Genomic DNA, 24,623 nt, shown 5'->3' on the forward strand with positions numbered 1-24,623 from the left:
GAGGTGAAGTGGGAGAAGAAAAAGCAGTGAAGGGAGAAGAAGGCTTGAGCGTGTCTACGGATGTTGATTGAAAGATGAAAAATGACTTCCGCCAAAAAAAAGGGGAAGTCATTTTCCGGATTTTAGCCCTCATTTTCCATTGACTAGCTAGCATTTTCCTTTGACTATTTCATTTTCAGCCTTCCCAAACACCAAAAACCTGGAAAATGATTTTCAGAAGTCATTTTCTGGGTTTCCAAACAGACCCTTAGTTGGAAATTGATGGGTTGGCCCAATAAAATAAAAAAGTTTAAAGATTAGGGCAAAAAAGTTTAACACGATATAAAATCAGCGTGATAGCCATAACGAGCTAGTCTAATAGCTTGAATCACTAATGGACATTCTTTGTCTCACAAGTGATGTGGAACAAATTATACATTGAGTTTATAAGTTCATCTTTACTATTTTTTTTTTTAAATTTGTAAATAAAATTTTTATAAATTTATTACAAAATAATTTTTTTTTTATGAAAATAAATAACGATATTTTTTTTTTTAAAAAAAAACACATTCTTTTTTTTTTAAGGAAAAAAATAAACTTTTAATTAAACTGATAGTAAAGAACGAATACAATCAGGAGGATTAGTATCCCAGGAACGAGAATCAAACTGAGAACCTTCGGGGGCGTTTACTAACAAGAAATTTTCAAGAATTTTCAGAAAAGTTTTCTAATTTGAAAACTGAAAACACCCAAATGTGTTTACTTCTTGTTTTCCAACTTCCAAAACTGAAAGCATTTCTCTATTTCTTAAGAAATTAGAAACACTCCTCAAAGTTTTTTTCTAAATTGAAAACACATGCGTGAATAGTACCAAATCAAAGCATTGATTCCTGGTAACAACACTTTTCTTCTTTCTTCCTCAAAGCAAAGCATCGTTAGTCACCAGTCCAGCCGCACCCAAGCAAAGCATCGATTCCATGCTCCAATCGCACCCGAGCTCCATCGTCAGTCTCCAGTCCAAGGTCCATCGTCTGTCCGGGTTGACCAGCTTCGCTGGCGAAAAAAACTAGACCGCCGACCATCATTAACCCCTTCCCCGACAGTTCTTAGCTTCTTCTTCTTCTCTATGGATTTGATCGGAAAACAGAGGTGGTTCTGCTGCTGATTTTTCTAGGATGGTGGGTTGTGGGTGGTGGTTTGAGGAAGAAGGAAAAGGGGTGGTGGGCTGTGGGCGGTGGAAGTGGAATGAGCAAAGACTTTCTATTGGTGGGTGCGGGGGGCTGCGTAAAAAAAAGGCAAAAACAAGAAAATTGGAATAAATTAAGAATTGAAAAAATAGAAAATTGAGAATAGAAAACAGAGAACATTAGTAAACGGGCAAGCTAGGGGGTATGAGCTAGTAGGTTCATTGATCTCTTAATTAAATGAGAAACAAAAAATTGAAAAGTGGTCATGATATTGTAGCAGTGACTAGTAATATAACCAGTATGGGATAATCCCTTTTGTTTTTTATTCAAAGCTGTTACAGTATTGGCACAATCTGAATCGAGTCTCAATGTGGTTGTGGGTTGTGCCTCGGTCTTTTAATCATGAAAGGGTTTCTCTACAAGCTATAACTTCTGCCACGTAAGGATCAATGGCACTGTGCAGTCTCCCATTAGTGGTTGCAATAAAAGTACCAGTGTTAGAAAGGAGGACTGCCCCATACGAAGCTGAAGAGGGTGAGACCCATGATGCTTCTATTTAACAGATAACTGTTGTTGGAGAGTCTGGTCCTGGAGGTCTCAATATATGATCGAGATGAGGGCGTTTGTGGCCGAATTGTAGCCATGCAAATTGTGTTATGAGGTAGTGTTTTATTACCCTTGCTTCATCATGATTGGCTTTGGAAAAGAGTAGACTATCATCAGAAGCGGTGAGTAAGCGATGGAGCAGCTCTTGCTACTCGAAGACCACTTATTCCACTACTTAATTCTGTAATACATTCACTGGAAGACAAGCTAATAAAGTGGATTAATTCAGATTACTTTTTTCCTATTTCCTATTCTTATGCTTTGTTTTATTTCTTCCTAATTTTATGCTTTATTACGTTCCTATCTTTGTATTTAAAGAAGATTCATGCAAGCTAAAAGGCATCAGATTATTGTGTTATTTTGGCTAATGTCATTGGGGAGAAGAAGAATTCCAGATTTCTTCACAATTACTCTTGTTTTTATTTTCATTTCTCTGTTCCTACTTCCATCTAAAACCATAAGTAGAAGTCGTAGAACTTCTCCACCTCCGGCTCGCCCCTCCAGTTCGGTACGTCATCCAGTGACACGATCCCATTCTTCCCGGTCTATAACAGATTTGGTATTGGAGCCCGTCGTCATGGGCGACTAATCATTGGATGAGTCGGTCACAACACTGTGCGGGGAGGTTCACCAACTCCAGATTGCACTACGCAGGGTGGGTGACCAATCATTGGATGAGTTGGTCACGACACTGCACGGGGAGATTCACCAACTCCATATTGCACTACGCAGGGAGGTACACCAACTCCAGACTGCCATTGGAGCCTTAAAAGATGACCAGGCTTCTCTACAGCAGATGTTCCGCCAGTTCATGGCTGCCAAAGGGCCTGCGGACGCCTCCAACAGCTGCACACACACGGAGGACGACCACACTCCGCCACCTCCAGATAGCCTACAACCACGACCCCCAGCTCCACCAACGGTGATTCCAAAATTCACCCGGCTAGAGTTTTCGCATTATGACGGAAGAGACGACCCCACCAGCTGGCTCCATCACTGCGAGCAGTTCTTCAAAACGCAAGGGATTCCGCCTCACGAGTTCATTAGTACGACAGTCTTTCACCTTACGGGCGTTGCGCGACTGTGGCATTTCCAGCTAGACATCGAGGAACCTGACATGAGCTGGCAGCAGTTTAAACATCAGTGTTTCTTATGCTTCGGACCAGGACTTGGTAGCAATGCTTGGGCTCTTTAGCGAAGCTTAACCAGGACGTACGACACATCGATGAATACAACGACGCATTCCAAACAATGCTCCTGCGCACGATGACTATCCGGCGAGACTAGGAGGTCGACCTCTATACCGCCGGGCTGGATGAATGGCTTTGTATCGACGTCAAGAACCAGCGGCCGGCGAACTTGGATGTCGCCATGAACGTCGCTCGGTCTTTTTTCCAGCAACTGAGTGTGCTCCGCTTGGGTCTGCCATGGTTTCCAGCCATCCTCCCACCTCTAACTGCCAGCCTTTTCCTTTTTCAGGCACAGGGACTGTAACAACCCAAAATTTCATTTTATAAATCCAGTATTAAGAAATTCCAAAATAGCATTTTCACTCCATTAAAAATTTTTGCGATCAATCGGTGTTTGAATAAAATAATTTCGTCGCATTTTAAAATTAATTTGACACCGAAGAAATGAATTCTATTCGAAAATTTCTAAGATTTCGGGTACTTCGCTTACCAAGATTTAAATCGAGAATTTTATCTGAGTGAGACTAGGAGAATTCAAAAAGGATTTTTGAAAAAGTGTTCATCCAAATACCTTTTGGGAAAATTCACTTTCAACCCCAAAGTAATAAAAGATAGCACTTTTAGCCTATGGTTCATGTTGCATGGTGGACCACAAGACAACCTATCTTTTAGCTTGTGGAATTACCCCTTTGCCCTCAACCAATCATATTGAATCATCCTAGGGTTTTGAACCCTATATAAACCACCTTATTCCATCTTGATTCCCTGATTTCATTCTTTGCCTCTTCCTCACTATTTTTGTCTACCAAGAACAAGAAGAGAAACAACATCACAGTAAGCTTGCGCATCCTTCATTTCTAGCCTCTTTTCTCTTCTAGTTTCCTTTAGTCTTTGAGGTTCTAGGCTAAGGTTATATAGTGTGTTTGGGAAGTATAGGTGGTGAAGGAGGCTCAAGCTAGGTAAGGAAGAAGAAGAAATCCAAGCAAAAAGATTAGACTACAGGAGGTATAACCCCATGGATTCTTCTTTAAGTTTTGGCTTTGTGAAGCCTTAGTTATGAATAGAAATGAGTAGAAACTATGAGTTTTTGATGTGTTCATGCTTAGAAGTGATTTAGTATGTGTTTGTGAGTTGTTGAGATTGTTTTGAACTTGTTTGGATGAGTTTTTGAAGGAGAAATATCATCTAGTGCACAACACAGTGTGCACCAGATCAGAGGGACGGCCCTAGCCGCGGCCCATCAGGAGGACCGCCGACTAGAGCCGTGGTAGCACGGGGCTAGGGCACGGTCATAGAGGAGGGCCGTTGCCTAGTCCCGGCGCTTTAACGGGGCTCATGGGGCGAACCATGAGGAGTCCCGCCCCAGGTCCCTGAGTTTAATCTGTGAAGGATTTTGTGCAGTGGCCGGGCCCTTGTGGCTTAGCTACGTGTCGTTTCGGACCGAGTGTTATGGGCCCTTGTGGCTCGGCTTTTCGGGATCGTCTCGACGCACGTTTTGGCTTTGATTTCGTTGAATTCAGATTTAAAATGAGTAAGATGTGAATGATTTATTGAAGAATTGTTACACAGTGCATATTTTGCTAAGTTCTCTGTGTTTGAGAAATTGTTGACTATGTGATATGATGATATTTTATTAAGTAAAGAAGTATGATCATTTGAGAATATGATTTATTATGAGAGCATGACTAAATTGTAATATTTGATCAAGGAGAAACGGAGCATATTTTGTTGAGTGATTTATATAGAAATTGCTATGTTGCAAACCGAGCATGATGTTATATTCTTGAATACTTCATGTTAGCTTATACATGATTTAGAAGCATGTTATAGAGCATTTTGACATGTCACATTAGTCATATTTCAAAGTTACATAAGGGGCCAACGTGAGTCCAAGAATACTTTCAAAATCCATAAGCATGAGGTATATCATTCTTTGCTGCATTGAGAAGTAGTAGAACTTTTGCATGCATGAGAGATATATTTATGTATTATCTATATCGGTGAGGTTTTGGAGGATACCGTTTGGACTATGTTCCTCTCGGGAGATATTTATGGACATTGCGGTCCCAGTATATGTAACGCGACGTATTCCCACGTTACGAAGTTGGAAACTTCCCGCCAGGCTTGAAATCCTGGTTAGGGGGTGTGCACACTAATAGTTCGATACCAGATTCCACAGAGTTTGAGCCACGAGATTGGTTCCGTAGACGGTAGGAGATATTAGGTTGGAATTATGCCGTTCCCGATGGGGTAATTCACACTTCTGTGAAACCCTAAGCCGTCTACGAGTATAAGAGAAAGAAAGAGAGTCAACAGAGACTCAAGAAAGAGAGTCAGCAGAGACTCAAGAAAGAGAGTCAACAGAGACTCAAGTATGAGAGTCAATGAAGACTCGAGAGAAAGAAAGAGAGTCAAGAGAGACTCGAGAAAGTAACAAAGAGACCTCCACAGAAAGTACTCTAATTTATAAAAGAGTGTATGAGTATATTATTGCACTAGATTGCATATGAGTATGAGTATATTGTTGCACTAGATTGCATATGAGTATGAGTATATTTTTGCACTAGATTGCAAAGAGTATGATTATATTGTTGCACGAGATTGCATATGAGTATGAGTATATTGTTGCACGAGATCGCATATGAGTATGAGTATATTGTTGCACTAGATTGCATAAGAGTATGATTATATTGTTGCACGAGATTGCATATGAGTATATTGTTGCACTAGATTGCATAAGAATATGATTATATAATTGCACGAGATTGCATATAAGTAAGAATATATTATTACATTAGATTTAATGACAAGTATGATCATAATGTTATACGTGATTGCATGTGAATAGAGCTTCGTAAGAGGTTGTATAACGAGAAGTTTGACTTAAGATATTCCTTGAGCATGATTATTGTGTTGTATTAGAAGCTCTAAGTTATGTGATAAGAATGTGAAAGCATGTAAACATCTGTTATATGGTCTTTTAACATGATCCAATCCGTAAGCATGAGTTGCTTGTTAAGTTATTTGAGAAGTTTATTAGCTGTTGAACCTATGTGAACAGTCTTGTACATACATGAGCATGCCAGCTGATATTATAGGGTGCAAGCATCTAGAAAGAATGTGATAAATCTTAAGATGATTTGAGATTAGCTTATCGCTATAAAGATATCCAATGTTTGCATAGTATATGCTAGAATGCTTTACAGGGTTGAGTGTGGTTATACTTAGCTTCGTGCTAACGGGTTTTTTTTCCTATTTGTCTATGTGTTTCTTGCAAAACCCCTTTCAGGTGGGCCCAGTTATGCTAAGAAGTCGAGTTAGATTAGTCTCGTCGATAGAGAAATCTAAACTCTAGTACTTGATGTTATGTATGGTTTTTAGTCTTATCGACTTTATGTTTGAGGATTGATGTAGACTATTTGGGGTGACGTTTTCCCCCCTTACGCTTCCAGTATTTATATTTAGTACCAAGACTTAATCGTATTTCTAGTTTTATCCTTTTAGTTTGTGCAATCACCAAAGAGTCGTGGTTGTGGCGATGACACTCCCACTATTTATCTTTTAGTTTTTCCGTTGCTTAGTATTGTTAATGACTGTTTAGAGATGTAATTAAGAGTTATAAAAGTGGGGTGTTACAGGGACGCATTCTACCACAAGGGCCCAATTTTCGGCAACCACGACGTCGCGTTCTAGAAGTCTGTCAATTTCGTTGAATCTTGCGTCGATTCCTGCCACCTCCACTGGCAGTCACACCATCACCCAAAGCCGGCCGCCCATGCATGTCTCTACCTCCTTTCCTCCTCCTGAGCGCCGCTTGTCCAGAGCAGATTATAACCAGCGACGCGCCAAAGGTCTGTGCTTCCACTATGACGAGAGATGGACTCCGACGCATAACTGCAAACGTCTCTTATTGTTGTAATCAACGGCGCTACCGAACTCTCCCCTGCTGAACCAAAGTCCTTCGATTATGAAATGGCTAACAATCCTGGCATTTCCTTGCGCGTGATAATCGGGTCTACTAGCTGCAGTACGATGCACGTTACCATTGACGTCAATGGCAATTCCATAACTGCATTAATTGACTCGGGAAGCACTCACAACTTTATTGACTAAGACACAGCCAAGTCCCTGGGTTTGGTCATACGCAAGTCCCCATGTCTGCAAGTCGCGATTGCTAATGGTGAATGTATAATTGGTTCGGGTATTTGTGTGCAAATGTTACTCTGTAAAGATGGGCATCAATTTACTGTTATTTTATATGTAATTCTGCTTTCTAGGTTTCAGTTAGTGTTAGGTGTTAAATGGCTTTGCACATTGGGCGGCATAGTTTGGGATTTTAATGCCTTAATCGTGAGCATCTTTCATATGGGCCGACGTCTTACGTGGAAGGGTGAATACGACCAAACTTCTATGTCCCTGCATGCTTTACAGGCTCAAGTACCGTTGAATAACGCACTTAACCATTTATTAACTGATTTTTCTGATCGTTTTCAGGAACCGACATCCCTACCTCCACGGAGAAATTACGATCATTGCATTACATTGGTTCATGGTGCTAATCCAGTCGCAGTCAGGCCTTATCGCTACCCACAGGCACAAAATCATGAAATTGAGAAGCAATGTGCTTCGATGCTTTCTCTCTGGCTTATACGGCCGAGCCTTTCCCCCTACTCATCCCCGGTCTTGCTGGTACTCAAACAAGACCGCACTTGTTGGTTTTGCATTGATTGCCGTGAGTTAAATTCCATTACGGTTAAGGATAAATTTCCTATTCTCGTCATTGAGGAATTGTTAGATGAGTTTCATGGACGCTAAAATTTTACGAAGTTGGACCTCCGCTTGGGTTATCACCAAATTCGGATGCATCCTGATGACGTCGACAAAACGGCCTTTCGAGCGCACCATAGCCATTTCGAGTTACTCGTAATGCTATTTGGCTTTTGCAACGCAGCCTCGACGTTTTAAGCTCTTATGGATGACGTTTTTGGACCTCTATTACGTAAATGTGTTTTTTTAATGATATTTAGGTTTTTAGCAAGCCTTGGATAGAGTACTTGCACCACGTCCGTCATGTTTTTGACCTCTTACGTAGGAACCAACTTCTTCTTAAGCATTCTAAATGCTCTTTCGGTGATATGCAAGTTAGCTACCTCGGCCATGTGATTGATGCCTCGGGAGTCTCGATAGACCAAAGCAAAGTTCAGGCAGTTCTTGATTGGCCGCAGCTGCAATCCGTGAAGTCCTTACAGGGTTTTCTAGGGCTAGTGGGGTTCTACCGAAAGTACATTAAAGATTTTGGGGTCATAGTTGCCCCATTAATGTCGTTGTTAAAGAAAAATAACTTCACTTGGACTAACGAGGCTACCTCTGTTTTTCATACCCCTAAACTTGCTCTAACTTTTGCTCCCATTTTGCAGCTACCCGATTTCTCCGTCATGTTCGTGGTGGACTGTGATGCCTCGGGAGTGGGCATTGGCGCTGTGTTGCACCAGAATCAACATCCGGTGGCTTTCTTTAGTATGACGCTCATAACACGCCATCACAAATTGGCTGCCTATGAATATGAGCTAATTGGTTTGTCACACGCAATTCGACACTAGAGGCATTACTTATGGGGTAGAAAATTTATTGTGTGCATTGACCACTACAATTTGATGTTCCTACTCCAACAACGCCTTACGACTTCAGCTCAACACCATTGGATCAGTAAACTGCTCGGCTACAACTTTGAGGTCGAGTTTCGCGCCGGACAACTTAATACGGTCGCGGATGCATTATCATGTCGCGATGAGGAAAACCCTCCCTCATGCTACTTTATGGCCTTGTCTCTTCCCTTTTGAGCTCTATTCGACACGCGGTTCAGACCTCGCCTGATTTCCAAGCCTTGTTACCACGTATTCGTGGTGGCTCGGAGGGGCTGCATTTGGCTTTTGTTGATGGGTTGCTATTTACAAAGTTAAGGTTTTTTTTTTTTCTTTTTATTTCGTACGTCTGCCCTTATTCCACTTATTCTTGCAGGTGTGATCACGTTACGCATGAAGGAGTGCACGACTACGTTATTTTGCCTGTCTTGGGAATTTTTTTGGGCGGGGATGCGGAAGGATGTCCACGACTACGTCCGTAACTACACGACTTGTCAACGTTGCAAGAGCGAGAATTTACACCCGACTGGTCTTCTTCAACTGTTACCAGTTCCTACACTCATTTGGGCTGACATTTCCTTCAATTTCATCGAAGGCCTACCTAAGGTCCAAGGCAAATCAGTCATATTGACGGTCATCGATCGGCTGTCCAAGTACGCACACATCATTCCTCTTGGCCATCCCTATACTGCCACGATTGTTGCTGCTGCCTTCATTGCAAATGTTGTCAAACTCCATGGCGTGCCCAAGACCATTGTCAGTGACCGTGACCCAACATTCTCGAGTCATTTTTGGAAAGAGCTATCTTGCTTAAGTGGGTCCATGATCTCGCTCTTGACTGCTTATCACGCACAAACAGATGGACAATCTGAGGTGACCAATCGCACAATCGAAATGTATATCCGATGCTTTGTTGGAGATTTCCCGCGTACGTGGTTCGGTTGGCTCCCTTGGGTCGAATATTGCTACAACTCTTCCTTTCACTCCGCACTCCGAACTTCACCCTTTTGTGTTGTCTACGATCGTGAACCTCCGCGTCTGATGTCCTACCAACCTAGAATGTCTAAGGTCAAAGGTACGGATGTTGCATTAAAAGATCATGATGCTTTCTTGGGCGACATCCGTGAGCACCTCCGTATTGCTCAGGGCCGCATAACTACAATTTATAATCGTAAACATAGAGATGTGGAAAATGCCGTTGGCCAGTGGGTATGGCTTCGCCTACGCCCGTATAGATAACTATCTATTAATCGACGTCTTTTTTCACAAATTATCCCCGAAGTACTTTGGTTCATTTCTTATTACGAAGTGTATTGGCTATATGGCGTATCAGCTGTCCCTTCCAACGGATAGTCATACTCATGACATCTTCCATGTGTCATTGCTAAAGGAGTTTCGTGGCTCTCCTCCGACGGTTGTTCCGGACCTTCCTCCCATGCGCGATGGCCGCATTCTCATTTGCCCGCTGGATGTGTTACGCGCTCGGCTCAACAGTGGTGTGAAGGAAATCCTCGTGCACTGGGCTGGCGCAATGCCAGAGGACGCTTCTTGGGAAGCCTTGGATAACTTTCAGTTGCTTTTTCCTGATTTCAAGCTTGAGGACAAGCTTCATGAATTGGTGGGTGTGTTGATACATTCACTTGAAGACAATATCAAAGGCGCAAAAGACAAGCTAATAAAGTGGAATAATTCAGATTAGTTTTTTCCTATTTCCTATTCTTATGCTTTGTTTTATTTCTTCCTAATTTTATGTTTATTACCATTGCTATCTTTGTATTTAAAGAAGATGCATGCAAGCTATAAGACATCAGATTATTGTGTTATTTTGGCTAATGTCATTGAGGAGAAGAAGAACTCCAAATTTCTTCACCATTATTCTTGTTTTCATTTTCATTTCTATGTTCCTGCTTCCATCTAAAACCATAGGTAGAAGTCGTAGAACTTCTCCACATCCTACTCGCCCCTCCAGCCTGGTACGTCGTCTAGTGACGCGATCTCATTCTTTTCCACTTGTAACATACTGCGTTATATAATAATATAGAGAGACTGTAACACCCCAAATTTTCATATCTAAATTTTCGTTAAATTTTTCATTTTCTCAATTCAAAATTCTTTAATACTATAGCGGAAGCATTAACTAACCATAATCAATGGATGTTACCGCCACACTTAGGCAACCAACAACCTAAGCGCTAAGGCTAAATTTTACAACAAACTAATACTTCAATCACTAGCTATTACATTTATTCTCTTCTTCTTCTAACGCGCTATTGCACTTCAAACTATATCAATCCCAGTTCAATTTTTTTTTTAAAGAAACACATAACAAATAGTGGGGATAAGCAAAACATGCTAAGTAAGAGTTACTTTGCCCGGAAACAAAATTTAAAATAAAATAAGGTACATTGCTTTCAAAAAATTAACTTTTCTTTATAAACTTACAAAACCTTCTTCAACTCTTCGACAACTAGTCACCAAATCAAAATGTACTTTTAACTATTTAATTTCTTCTCCACATACAAATAATTATTTTGGAAGAACATCACCACAATAATAATTAGCGACAATATAGATATTTTCACCACAATATAAAACATCACCATAATATAGAACATCTCCATATAACGGTAACATACACTTATACCATTCCATCATCAGACATATAGATATTTTCATCAATATATTTATATTTATTATTATTATTATTATTATTATTTTTATATACATGTACGGTAATACATATTTACACTCATTCAAGAAAAACAATTATTATTATTTTGTTTATTTCATACGTCATTCCCATACAACAAGCCAAGACAATCTTTTTATATATATATACACTAAACCGTATACATAATACACTTAATCATAAATAATTTTATTGGTTATTACTATTGATATATTTATTCCCCAAAAACAAAACTTAATAATTGAGCGAATAGAATAACCAAGTAAAATAATAATTTCTCTTTTCTTTTTCTCTTCAAAAATAACAAGGAAACATTTGTACATACATATATATAAATATACTTTTATTTCGGCTATTTCACGATACACACTAATATATATATATATATATATATATATATATATATATATATATATATATATATTTTTTAAAGGAACATAATTATCTCTAGCTAAATCATGTGATCAAAATTATTGATGAAATAAAGTCATGTTTCTACACTTCATGCATTCATACGAAAATTTACACAAGAATCAACAAAATGGTATCAATTAATCACTTAGGAAAATTCATTTCATTTCATGTACCAAAACATTTTCATAATCATCAACTTAAACAAAATCTATATATTTTGAAATTAGGGCAAGGTAAAAAGAAACACAACCACTTACTTGAGAGTTCATTTCTTCCAATATTCCTCTTAATCTTTCAAGGATTCAAAAGCTCATCTTTAGGCTTGTAGAATTCTCTAAGTCTTTGAAGAAATTTGAAGAAGAATTTTTTTTCTACGTGATGAAATTTTTCGGCCAATATATGAAACAAGAGAGGAAGGAAATTCTCGGCCAACAATAATGAAAGAAGGAAGAAGATTTATCCAATCTTGGTCAACCTTGGAGAAAAGGTAAGGAATAAAAGAATGGAAATTTAAAAACATGGAAAGGCTTGATTTGTGGAAAATTAATGAATGATAAAAGATTAGGTTGACCACAATTATCCACATGCTAAATGAATTTAGATGCAAATCAAGACCACATTCCTAATCTTATGTATAACAGAATTTTATTTAATCTATAGCATATACTTCATCCAAATTATATATATATATATATATATATATATATATATATATATATATATATATGTTACATACATAATCTACGAAAAATACATAAAATGGTTTTACCATATACAAAAATAATTTATAGCAAAAATATTTATACCATAAAATAGTTTCACTAACATATCATCAAATGTGAACAAAAACATGAAAGTTGTAATGGTTTGATGGTAGATATCTTGATATTGTAAATTAAAGGTTTAGGGTTCAAAACTTATTATATCAAATTTCATTTTTCATATCTTTTTCCTACTTAAATAATTTAAAATTTTCGGGGTATTACAGAGACCGTCAACACAAAGAATAAATAGATAGGGAGATAGGAGGTCACCATTGTCTGAAACCTCGGGAAGGAGTAATCTGATTGGTCAGATGGCCAATTGCAGACACTATAACTTGATGTGCTTTAGGTTGATCCATTGTCGTGGGAAGTCCAATAAATTCATCATCTGTCACAGAAAGTTTATTCCATGCGGTCATATGCTTTTGACATATCAAGTTTCAGTGCAGCCCAACCTACTTCGCCTTGATTTTTACATTTCAGGTAGTGCCCAGCTTCATCTGCCACAAGTATGTTGTCAGTGATAAGTCTCCCAAGAATAAAATCACTTTTGTTTTCTGAGATGATATCACCCATTAAAACATTCATCTTGTTAGCAATCATCTTCGCCATAATCTTGTAAATTACATTACATAGTGCTATGGGCCGAAGGTCAGCTACGGTCTCAAGGTAGGGTTTTCTTGGGTATTAAAGTAATAATGGTATCATTTAATGCGGGGAGAATGTTGATTGTTGAGACAATTTAGGATAAAACTAGTGACATCTTTACCCACTAAGCTCCAGAAATATTTTATAGAATTTTGGGTTCGTTTCGTGAAGGCAAGGTCATTTATCAGGATGCATGGAAAATAGTGTGTTTCTAATATCTTCACCTGTGAATGTTGTTAGATTTAATATAATCTAACCATACAGAGTATAATCTACGAGAAACCTAACCTCATAGTAGCGGAAGTAGTGTGGATCTCTAGCCATAGTTGATATCATGTTGTATTGCCTCGTGAACAGTAGACCTGCAAGATGTTAGCCGTTTTATCCAATACTTGACTCAGAACCCTATAGATGCATGGTGTATTGGTATTTTCTTAGTAGTATGAGCACCATAACTTAGATGCTATTGTAAACACAAAAAAGTAAACTCTGTATATATTTCACAAAATCAGTTTACAGTGTGTGTATAATTCAATGTGCGGGTACAAAATCTCTGTGTAGTGCTTTGATTCTTCACTAACGTTATCTACTGAAGTGCCTCCGGGATTCAAATAGCGTAGCCTCCTGGATTCAAACGGCGCGTGCCTCCGGGATTCAAACAGCGTAGCTTCCGGGATTCAATTGGCGTGATCTTCAACAGCAAACGTCAAGTTTCGAGACAATCAACCCTGCAAGGTTTCAAAGCACCTGCAATGGATTCAAATTTCTTCAAAGTACCTGCAATGGCTTCAAGTTGCCTTCAAAGTACCTGCAATGAATTTGGCTTCAAGTTGCCTTCAATCTTCAATCAAGAATGCTCTTCAATCTTCAAGTGTTCTTCGATGCGTTCAAACCCTTCAAAGAGCTCTCAAATCTTCAAGTCTTCAAGTTGTGTTTTGGAATGAAAATGAAGGCCCTATTTATAGTAAGAAGCCTAACCAAAATCCCTCAACAGACTCTCTATTTATTTATTAAATTAAATTAACTAATTATCTAACAAAATGAACCTTGCCCAAAATCAAGTCTAGGTTCATTATTCTATCTAATTCAAATTCAAATTAAATTATAATTATTTAATTCAAATATAATAAAATTATATTATATTTAAATTATAATTATAATTATAATTCAAATTCAAATATAAAATGGGATTGGACCAATTAATTAATTAATTCAATAGCCCAAAATCAAATTTAATTGGACTCATTAAATTAATTTAATTATTATGACACAATTAATTAAATTGGTCCAATAATCAATCTCAACACCGACCCAATAACAATTTTGTCTGTCCATTTGTCGGGTTCAAATTTTCGGTGTCTACAAATTACCCCCTCGAGACTTGTCAAGACATGCCGCTCGACGTGCTTGGAGTGAGGAAGTTTCGAAATTTAAATATTTGACACCAACCCAAACAATAGGCCAACATAATAGGCCCAAACTCAATTAGTCCATCTCTCTTGTCTATGCCCAAAAACAAAAAATTGTACAAAAGCCCATCTGCACCCAACGTACCAATATTCAGATTATCACCTGGGCGAAGGATTCAAAATGCACTACCATTCACCAACATCCTGATAACAATTTGCAGATATCTTAGCGACATACCATATCCAAATATCACCAAATTCTATCATAATCTGTTAGGAAGTAGGAATGTAGAGTCCTAATTCATCCCCAACACTGCCCCATCCTGTATTATAAATAGGTGCTTTACCATGCTAAAGCCACACCAATATTGAAAATAAAAGGCCAAGAAGAAGCAGACCGGAGTTTGTCTTTTCAACCAGCAGGTAACATTTATATTCCAATCTTTTATCTTCGTCTTCTTCTGTACGCATTTTTACAGGAGTAGGAAGAGCGGGCAAGAGGTATTGCAGCTGAAACATAAAACCGACTATCGATCCGTTTGATTATTTTCGACCGCCGCCATCAACTTCTTCAAAAAATTTTGCTAATCACATGGAACAACGAGCAACGTGAAAGGTGCTAAGCAAGTAGAACAACCACTAGAGAGCAGGAACCATCGTGTTACCATCGGAGCGTGTGTTTCTACCTGCAGCGCTCGTATCACGATGATGACAGAGCCCTTCGCCGGAGACTGCCGACGCCGATCAGCCTATTGCCGGAGTTCGCCACCCCGCTCCGTTCTTCGCAGAAGTCGTTGGAGGCTCTTTTTTTTTTGTGCGTCAGTTAGAGGTTGCCGAACTATTGCCCACTAGAGTTTACGTCGCTAATGCTGCTAGGAGCCTAGGACTTCTTGCCAATCTCGTAGAACAACGAGCAACGTGAAAGCTCTTCGCCGGAGGCTGCCGCTGTTGGAGGTTCTCGCCCAACTTTGATGCTGCTTAGTCTTGTGGGTCGCGGACTGCGGGCAGGTGCTGCTAGAGCTCTTCGCCGGAGACCGCCGCTGTTAGAGGATTTATCGCGGACAGTGTTGGACTGCGCAACCCCTCGCCGGAGACCGCCGAGAATCGCCGCCCAGCCGCTGACGCTGCCGTCTTGCCTATTGCAAACTGTCGACAATCGCGTGTCGCCACTACCGGAGGATTATTGCTGACAGTGTCGGAATGCGCCACCCCCCGCTGGAAATTTTTTTATTTTTTTGCAGAAATCGTCGGAGACCACCAGGTTGTTGAGTCGTTGCTTTCACCAGAGTTGCCAAAGGTCGTCGGACTGCTTGAGTTTCTCACCTAGTGCTATTCCCTTTCGTGGGTGGATTCTCTATTTCTCAGCTGCTACTAGAAGCCGTCGTTACTCTCAATATGATGAAAGAAGAAAAAAAAAAGCTCTCTTTCTTTTAAAGCACTCCCTTTTTATTTGATGGAGAGAACATAGCATGATGTGACGATGAGAGTTACAAAACTTAGATTGATTGATAAACTAAATCTGTTACAACAATAGAGTCCTATAGGAATATGTTACTCAAAAGACTCCTAAACAATAGGCTAGGCTAAGTCTACTTGAACTGCAGCCACTAATCTATAAGCATATAATATAACAATAATATTTACGTTATTAACACACCCCCTCAAGAACTAGGTCGGTGAGAAACGACATTGAGCTTGTCCCGTAGAGTCTGGAAACGGGGCGCTGACAGCGGCTTCATGAATATGACGGCCAGTTGATCCTTCGTAGATACAAAGTTAACAATTAAGTCCCCGGATGCTACCTTGTCGCAGGCGAAGTGAAAATCAATCTCGACATGCTTAGTCCTGGCATGGAAGACTGCATTGGTGGCTAGATAAGTGGCACCCAGATTATCACACCACAAGGACGCTGGATTCCCTGAATGTAGCCCGAGCTCCCGTAGTAACGAGACAACCCAAGTAACCTCGGCAGATACGTCAACTAGACCCTTATATTCTGCCTCAGTGGATGAGTGAGCTACCGTGCGCTGCTTGCGGGAAAGCCACGAAATGATTGGTTCCCAAAAAGACCGCATACCCGCTGGTTGACTTCTTGTCAACCAGGCAACCTGCCTAGTCGGAATCTGAGAGGGCGTGAATATCGGAAGAGGTCGACGCTGACAGGCGCAAACCATAGTCTTGCGTTCCCTTAACATACCGTAAAACACGCTTGAGCGAGGCCTAATGATCCTCGGTAGGAGAGTCCATAAACTGACACAGCCTGTTTACCGAATAGGCAAGATCTGGCCGAGTGATAGTGAGGTACTGCAGAGCACCTACAATCCGGCGATACTGAGTCGGATTGTCAAATCCATCATTTGACGAAGTTGCCGGCTGAGTAATCACGACCGGTGTGGCAAGTGACAGGTACTCGGACACCCCTGCGCGGTTAAGAATATCCCCCATATAGCGCCGTTGAGAGAGCATAACGCCTGTATCGGTCTTGAGGGTCTCAATTCCCAAAATGAAACTTGGGACCCCAAGATCTCGTATCTTGAATGCTGAAGCCAATCGTTGGAGCAGAGTCTCAATTAATGCCGAGTCGTTGCCCATCATGATGATGTCGTCAACGTAAACTAGTAAAAACACCCTGGAATCCCCGGCGGTGTAGTAAAAGAGGGACACATCGGTTTTGTATGCCAAGAAACCTGTAGTGATGAGGAATTCATGTAACCGCTTGAACCACGCCCGCGGTGCTTGCTTTAGTCCGTAAAGAAACCTCTGAAGGTGACAGACGTGATCCGGATGGGTAGGGTCCTCATATCCTGGTGGTTGCTTCATGAAGACGGTTTCAGAAATGTGGTCGTTAAGAAACGCGTTGTGGACGTCTATGTGTCTTAGAGTCCAGTTCTTTGACACTGCAAGAGAAAATAACATGCGTACTGTAGTCGGCTTGACCACAGAACTAAACGTGTCAAAAAAGTCCTCACCAGCTACCTGGTTGAACCCTTTAGCCACTAGGCCCACCTTATAGCGCTCAACCGACCCATCAGCCTTGCGCTTGGTGCAGTAGACCCATTTACAGCCAATTACATTCATGCTGGGCTCAGCCGGTACGAGCCGCAAGGTGCTATTATGAAGTAGGGCGTTGAACTCTTGATCCATGGCCTCACGCCATTGTGGATGGCCCACGGCTTGAGAGTAACAGGTTGGGTCAACTATTGCATTTAGGGCAAAGAATTTTTCACCCGTCCCTCTAGTTTTACGGCGAGTGCGCATAGCATGGCCTTGTGGCTCGGGCTGATGTTAGTTTGTGTGTGTTGGCACAGCTTCCTCCAGAGCTAAAGGTGGTGGAACCTGGGCTAGCGGAAACTCATCAGTCACTTGTGTGTTTGGACTGGGGACCACAATGGGCCCGGACCCCCAAGGTGTAATGGGAGCCGTTTGTTGCACTTTATCCTGCAAACAAGACTGTGTAGAAAAAGGAAAGACCGACTCATCAAACCGGACATGGCGGCAGATAAAGATCTTTCCAGTAGTTAGGTCCATGCAACGATATCCCCTAAACGAAACTGGGTATCCTAGGAAGACACAGGGTGCCGACCGAAACTCTATCTTGTGCCGATTATATGGCCTAAGATAGGGAAAACAGCGATACCCGAAGACGCAGAAGAATGTGTATGTGGGTACGGTTTTATGTAGACGATAGTGTGGACTTTCAAATTTAATTGCGGCTGATGGGAGATAATTTATTAAGTTTGTTGATGTTTCAAAGGCATAATCCCAATATTTTTGGGGTACAGAGCTTTCAGCAAGTAGTGCTAAACTGGTTTCGACAATTTGTCTATTCCGGCGCCCGACCCGACTGTTTTGTTCGTGCGTGTAGGCACATGACTGTCTGTGGGAAATCCCAAGGGATTCAAACACTTTATGAAGGCGGCGATATTCACCCCTAAATCTATTTGAATGGCTTTGATAGAAAGCGGTAACATGCGTTCCACCATCGCCTGAAATAATTCAAATATTTTATATAGGTCTGATTTTAACCGTTAGGGATAAAACCAGCAAAAAATAGCAAAAACCTGAAGTAGAAATAATAGGTGACGGACCCCAAATGTCCGTAAATATTAAATCTAAAACATGTTTGCTAGAATTGGAAACCCTATCTAATGGAAATCGTGCCGACTTGCCAAGTTGACACGCCGTGCACACTTATTATTATTATTATTATTATTATTATTATTATTATTATTATTATTATTATTATTATTGTTGTTGTTGTTGTTATTGTTGTTGTTGTTATTATTATTGTTATTGTTGTTGTTGTTATTATTGTTATTGTTATTGTTATTGTTATTGTTATTGTTATTGTTATTGTTATTGTTATTGTTATTATTATTATTATTATTATTATTATTATTATTATTATTATTCTTATTCTTATTATTATTATTATTATTATATTCGATAATATGTTTTTCTGTTTAATATGTTTTTTTTCTTTGTGGACAGGAAAATTTTACCACCTTATTATTATAAAAAATACGGTATTGATTTTAAAGATTGTGATTTTGGTAGGACCTCATTTATTTACCAGAACGTGGACACAAAAATCTAAAAATCGGCACTAATTATATTATTATATATATAACATATAAGAGAATGGTCATAGAATGCAGATTCAACCACATGGAGATGGGATACGTGGTTGATTGATGGTGACAACACAAGTAGCAAGCACCCAACATTTCTCCCTTTTCGTTTCTTCCACTCTTTTGTTGTTTTTCTTTTCGTTTTTTTTTCACTTGTTTTTTTTTTCTTTTTTACTTCTTTCTTTTCGTTTTTTTGTTTTGTTTTGTTTTGTTTTGTTTTGTTTTTTTTTTTGTTTTTTTTATTTTTTTTGTTTAGCTTTGATTTCTGATTTTTTTTTTTGTTTTTCAATATTTTAATAGTAATACTAATAATATAATAATAATGATAATAATGATACCGTTGCGTATATATGTACATAATATATATAATCCATGCATATTGATGTGAATGTGTATATACATATCCCATATCTATATGTATGTGCATAATATATCATCATCATTATTATTATTTTTTTGCAGTGACTTCTCAACTTTGACACGTTCAAAATGGTGCACTTTGTCAACGACTTAACGGGTAGGAGACCATGGTGATATCGAGCAGATGGAGCGACCATAAAGCCACATTAGCGGTTAACCTGCCCATAGTATTACATGACTCACCAAAGCTCACGGTGTCGTATCATGAGCACAACTAGACTCCCGAGTACGAATGTCTGCCATCCAAGGTGTGGACCTTGCTACCAGGAATGCGGCACAAACCATCCGAAGACGCACTTCCCACGCTGGGGAATCGCATACTCAATGTCGAAGTCTCGTGGGGCCAAGAAATAGATTTCGATGGTGAGTTCACATTTCAAAAAGGATACTGGGAGTGGGCTGAAGACATACTTAACTTCTCCCGCGAGACCTTAAAGGATGGGACAATATATGATGCTGTGAAGGCATCATTGTTCACATATAACCATACCACTAACATAGTCAAAGCCTTTTGCGAAGCATGGTGTCTGCGAACTAACACCCTGATTACCTCGTCTGGCGAGGTGAGCATATCGCCTCGGGATTTGCACATTCTTGGGGGACTACCATTCAAGCATCACGATGGATTGACTTTTGGTGCAGGAAATCGCGAACACATGCAGCTCTTCAACCCCCAACTCAAAAGGACAGGAAGTCTCGGCCAAAGTCTACCCACAACCCAAGCGGAATACTTAACACCTCCGCCAGGTGGTCAGATGTGAGCAGAACGCACTTTGTTGAACTAGGCATCTCGAAAAGGAAGCCTACTTAGCCGCGTTCTTATCTTGTTGGCTTTGCGTGTTTGTCCTACAAGGCACACAAACGAGAACCATTCGCCCCGATGCTTTCAAGATAGCCTGCACAATGGCTAGAGGAGATAAGATATGTCTTGCGGCTCCAGTACTTGCTAGTATCTATTTATGGCTTAAACTCAATCTCAGAATCCCACTCTCCTGGTCAAATAGGAGATCCTTTTCCAATCCATTATGTGTACGGTTGGTTAGCAGCTTACTACCAAACCCACTTTAAGACCCCTAGCCTTAAGTTAGCCAACCCAAAGATGGTCACTAATTCTGGAGAAAGTGGTGCAAGGCATTACAACGAGATGGATACCCATAAGAAGATATTCAAAGGGGACGTTTGTTGGCTCTGCAACTCTCGCAAGAATGATAGAGATTTTATCTTTTGCGACAACCGTAGAGGGAGCGAGGAAGACTTTGAGTAATTCATATGTTTGCGCCCCAACTTCCTCATTTTGCGCCAAGGATCCCGATACAAAGTAGAGACTTATATGCCCCATTGCTTCAGCCGTCAATTTGGATTTTATCAAGCATATGCCCCCGGCCTATTGGAGAAGGATGTTCGCTATGTTCCGCTCACGAAGATGTGATGTTCTTCTCTCATACTTAACTTCTTGATCTTCCCGCATTTCACAGGAACACGTGACCTACTTCAGCCCTCAATTTGGATTCTATCAAGCTCCCCTTTCTACTCGTCGTTGTCTGCATTACTCCCAAGTCCATTACTTCTAACTTGTAATTTCTTTGCTGTGGCAAATGTAGTTAGAATTACAATCACGCTGAACACTTTGACCTCAAGATCCAGTTCTTCGTGCTCCGAGACTTCCTAGATTGACGGTTAAGTCTTTTTGTGAAACCCCAAAAATCCAATTCTTCAAGGGAATTAATTATGTAATTAATTCCAAACCTTCCTTGTGAATTTTCCTCGCAATTCCTTAATTAAAAGTCGGAGGACTTAAATTGACCAATTCCTTGGTCAATTGGTTTAGTAAAAAGAAAAGACCTTGAGCTTTATAGGTTGCACCTAGCCTTTTGATGTCTTCCTAACCTTTTTAATAAGGGAGGGCATACTAGTCCTTTCACCCTTACTTGGCATTCAAGCCTGACCCTAACAAGACTACACTTCATTTCCTACATTTGGCAAGAAAACACTAGACTCTCTACCTTCTCTCTAAAAGTCTAGCTTACTCTCCAAGCCAACCAAATCCTCCTTCAACCTTGCAAGAAAATTCTCCAAGATTCCACCTTTCCACCTTCAAGGCTCTAGGAGGGGTAAGATCTTAGCATAGATAGTGCTTTTAGTGGGTTTTACCTAATCTTTATCTAAGTGTTGGTTTTCTTTGTGTGGTTTGGTTGTGTTAAGAAGACTTTGTTGAGGAAGAGCTTCAAGGAGAGGTCTAGAAGGTAAAAAGGAAGTATTTCTTAGACTACAAAGGTAACACATGCTCTACAAAACCGATTTTATACTTGTTATGATGATTCTTGCTACTCTATTGATGTTCATGAGTGATTTGATGCATAATATTGTGTTTATGCAAGTTTAGGGCTTGTATCTAGGGTTCATAAATGCTATTCTTTGAGCTATTCATGTGTTCAAGTCATTTTCTTGTTGAATGTGAGGTTTTGGGTGTTTTAGACTTGAACATGGTAATGTTGATGTTTTTTCCCGAAGGAAAATCTGGGGGTACAGGCATGTACCCGCTGGCAGAACAGCAGGTGGATGTCCACCCGTCGTTCCACCCGCGGGTAGTATGGTGGTGACCGGCAGGCAGAGTCGCGGGTGGAGGCCCACCCGTGTTTCCACCCGCTGGTACCTGTAAGGGAATGTGGCAGGTGGTTATCCACCCACCGTTCCGCCCTGCCACTGGTACGTGATGCTTTGGCCTCCGTTTTGTTGAATCGTTGTGCACTAGTGTATCTCCTTTGATGTTTCGTACGTCTAGAATGGTGTCCTAAGTATCCATGATTGGATTATGAGTCGTGAATCGTGTTTATTGTCCAACCTTGTGATTCGTTGGATTGATGTGAAATCGTTGATGTTCGATTGAACCGTTATGTTTTTGCTTTTGATATACATGCTAGTGATGATGTTTTTAATGCTAGTATGTGGTTGTTCATTCGTTCCCAACGAGGATTGGCAACTTGTGTTGTACATATAATGTACCCGTTTATAAATACTTGATTGGGCTATTGATGAGCCTCAATCCTCTATAACAATGATTATGTGAGTGTTATGAGATTGGTGGTAATGTTATTGAGCTGTGCTCACATGTTGGCTGTATACTATCACGTGATTAGTACTAAATGATTAATGACATTACGAATGTCTACGCTCGGTGGCAAGCCGGCGGATGCTGGCTGGGAGCAATGTAAAGGCTCCGGAGGGATAAGGTTGGACTTTATGTACAGGGTGGCACTAGGAGGTAATTGTTGGAACTGAGATAAGGTTGGGGGTAGCCATAAGTTTGGAATAGGGCATAAGGTTGGAACTTGGAACGTATCATTGAATGTGAATCTTGTCTCTCATGGCTTATGAGTATGATTAATGTTATCCCTTAATTGATTATTGTATGATGTATCTTGTTGTTAAGCATGTTACTTCTGTCATTTTTATTGATCTATTGAGTAACCGTTGATGTTGGTCTTTATTTGAGAGTGAACGATGATGAGTCTTATGATGTCTCTATTCCTCGTTTTAAAGGCTATATATAATGTATTCCAAGGCTCAAATTTTTTTCTCTATATCTATATTATATGGTACTCAATGCATATGGGTGTGTTACCAGCATTATTCGCTGACGGGTGCAACCCTTGTGTTTTCAGGTGTTGAATAGATCGTTGAGAGCGCGCTAGTGGAATGCTTACATAGCGTAGCTTTCCTTTTTGTTGTTCTAGACTTGTGGCTTGTGAACCTAGAATTATTGGATATTAACTTATGTTGAATTTTGGTTTAGATTCTAGCCTGTGCATCTAGAGTTAAATAGATGTGGCGTAAGTCCCTCATACTTTATTGTTAGCTTCCGCTAAGCTTTAATTAATGATTAGACTTATCTTTATATTTAAGTTTTAAATTATGCCGAAAAATCGAGGGTGTTATAGTTGGTATCAGAGCCTAGGTTAGTGCTTGTAAGTTAAGGACTTTAAGTTGGTTAGTGAAGCCTTTAAGTGTTTAAGTACCTAAGTATAGGATTCTTAGGACGCGCGGTGGGGATGTGAGTTCTTTTATTGCCTTGCTGTGTTTCGTTACCTGCTTCTGTTTAGTTTAAGTTCTTTCGTTTAGGCACCGGGTAAGGGTGCAAGTTCTTTAGTTTTGCCGTAACCTGTGTTGCTTATGTAGAGCTCAGCAATGGCACCCCCTCGTTATCGTACACGGACTCCTGACACGCCCACGAACGAACAACTAGCCCAGAACCTGCAGCATCTGACTCAGATCACGCAAACCTCGAGCAATGCACTGCTCCACAACAACAACAATCAACCACCGCCAAATGGGAATCGCGACATTGCCCGACAAGTCTCCATTCACCGCCCTCCGACCTTTACCGGGGAGGAAGACCCCACGGTCTTGGAAGAATGGATTCGCACCATGGACAAGATTTTCACCGTAGTTGGGTGTCCCAAGGAACGCTGAGTGGAGCTATCTATTTTCTACTTCACCCATGAAGCCGATTTGTGGTGGGTCCACGAGGAACCGGTGTGTCAAGAAGAACCAGGATTTGGTTGGGAAGCGTTGAAAGACAAGCTCCGAGAAAGTTTTTACCCTTCTCATGTTTGGGCGGCAATGTATGAAGAGTTTGTCCATTTGAAGCAAGGGGCCTCAACTGTGGTAGAGTACCACAAGCGGTTTCTTGAGTTAGCTCGCTTTGCACGCGTTTTGGTCCCCAATGAAGCCGCTAAGGTTGAGAAGTTTGTGGCTGGGCTCAATTATGAGGCAAGGAAATCTCTAACGGTGTTCAAACCAAGGACGCTCGGCGAAGCCTATACCAGTGTCGGGTCCAACAGTAGCAAAGGGGGCCAAGTGAACAAGTAAAGAGGAGAGTTGTGGGAGGAGGAGGTTCGAGCTTTAAGAAACCAAAGACCGATTTCAATGCTAAGGCAACCTACTCTCAAGGACAGGGATCGGTAAGGGCACATTCGGAGGTAAGAAAGGGGCAGACTCTGTGTAGAAGGTGTGATAAAGATCACATCGCGAGAGTCTGCCAAGG

The sequence above is a fragment of the Ipomoea nil genome, unplaced genomic scaffold (assembly GCF_001879475.1).
Source record: "Ipomoea nil cultivar Tokyo-kokei standard unplaced genomic scaffold, Asagao_1.1 scaffold2781, whole genome shotgun sequence".
Lineage (NCBI taxonomy): Eukaryota > Viridiplantae > Streptophyta > Magnoliopsida > Solanales > Convolvulaceae > Ipomoea > Ipomoea nil.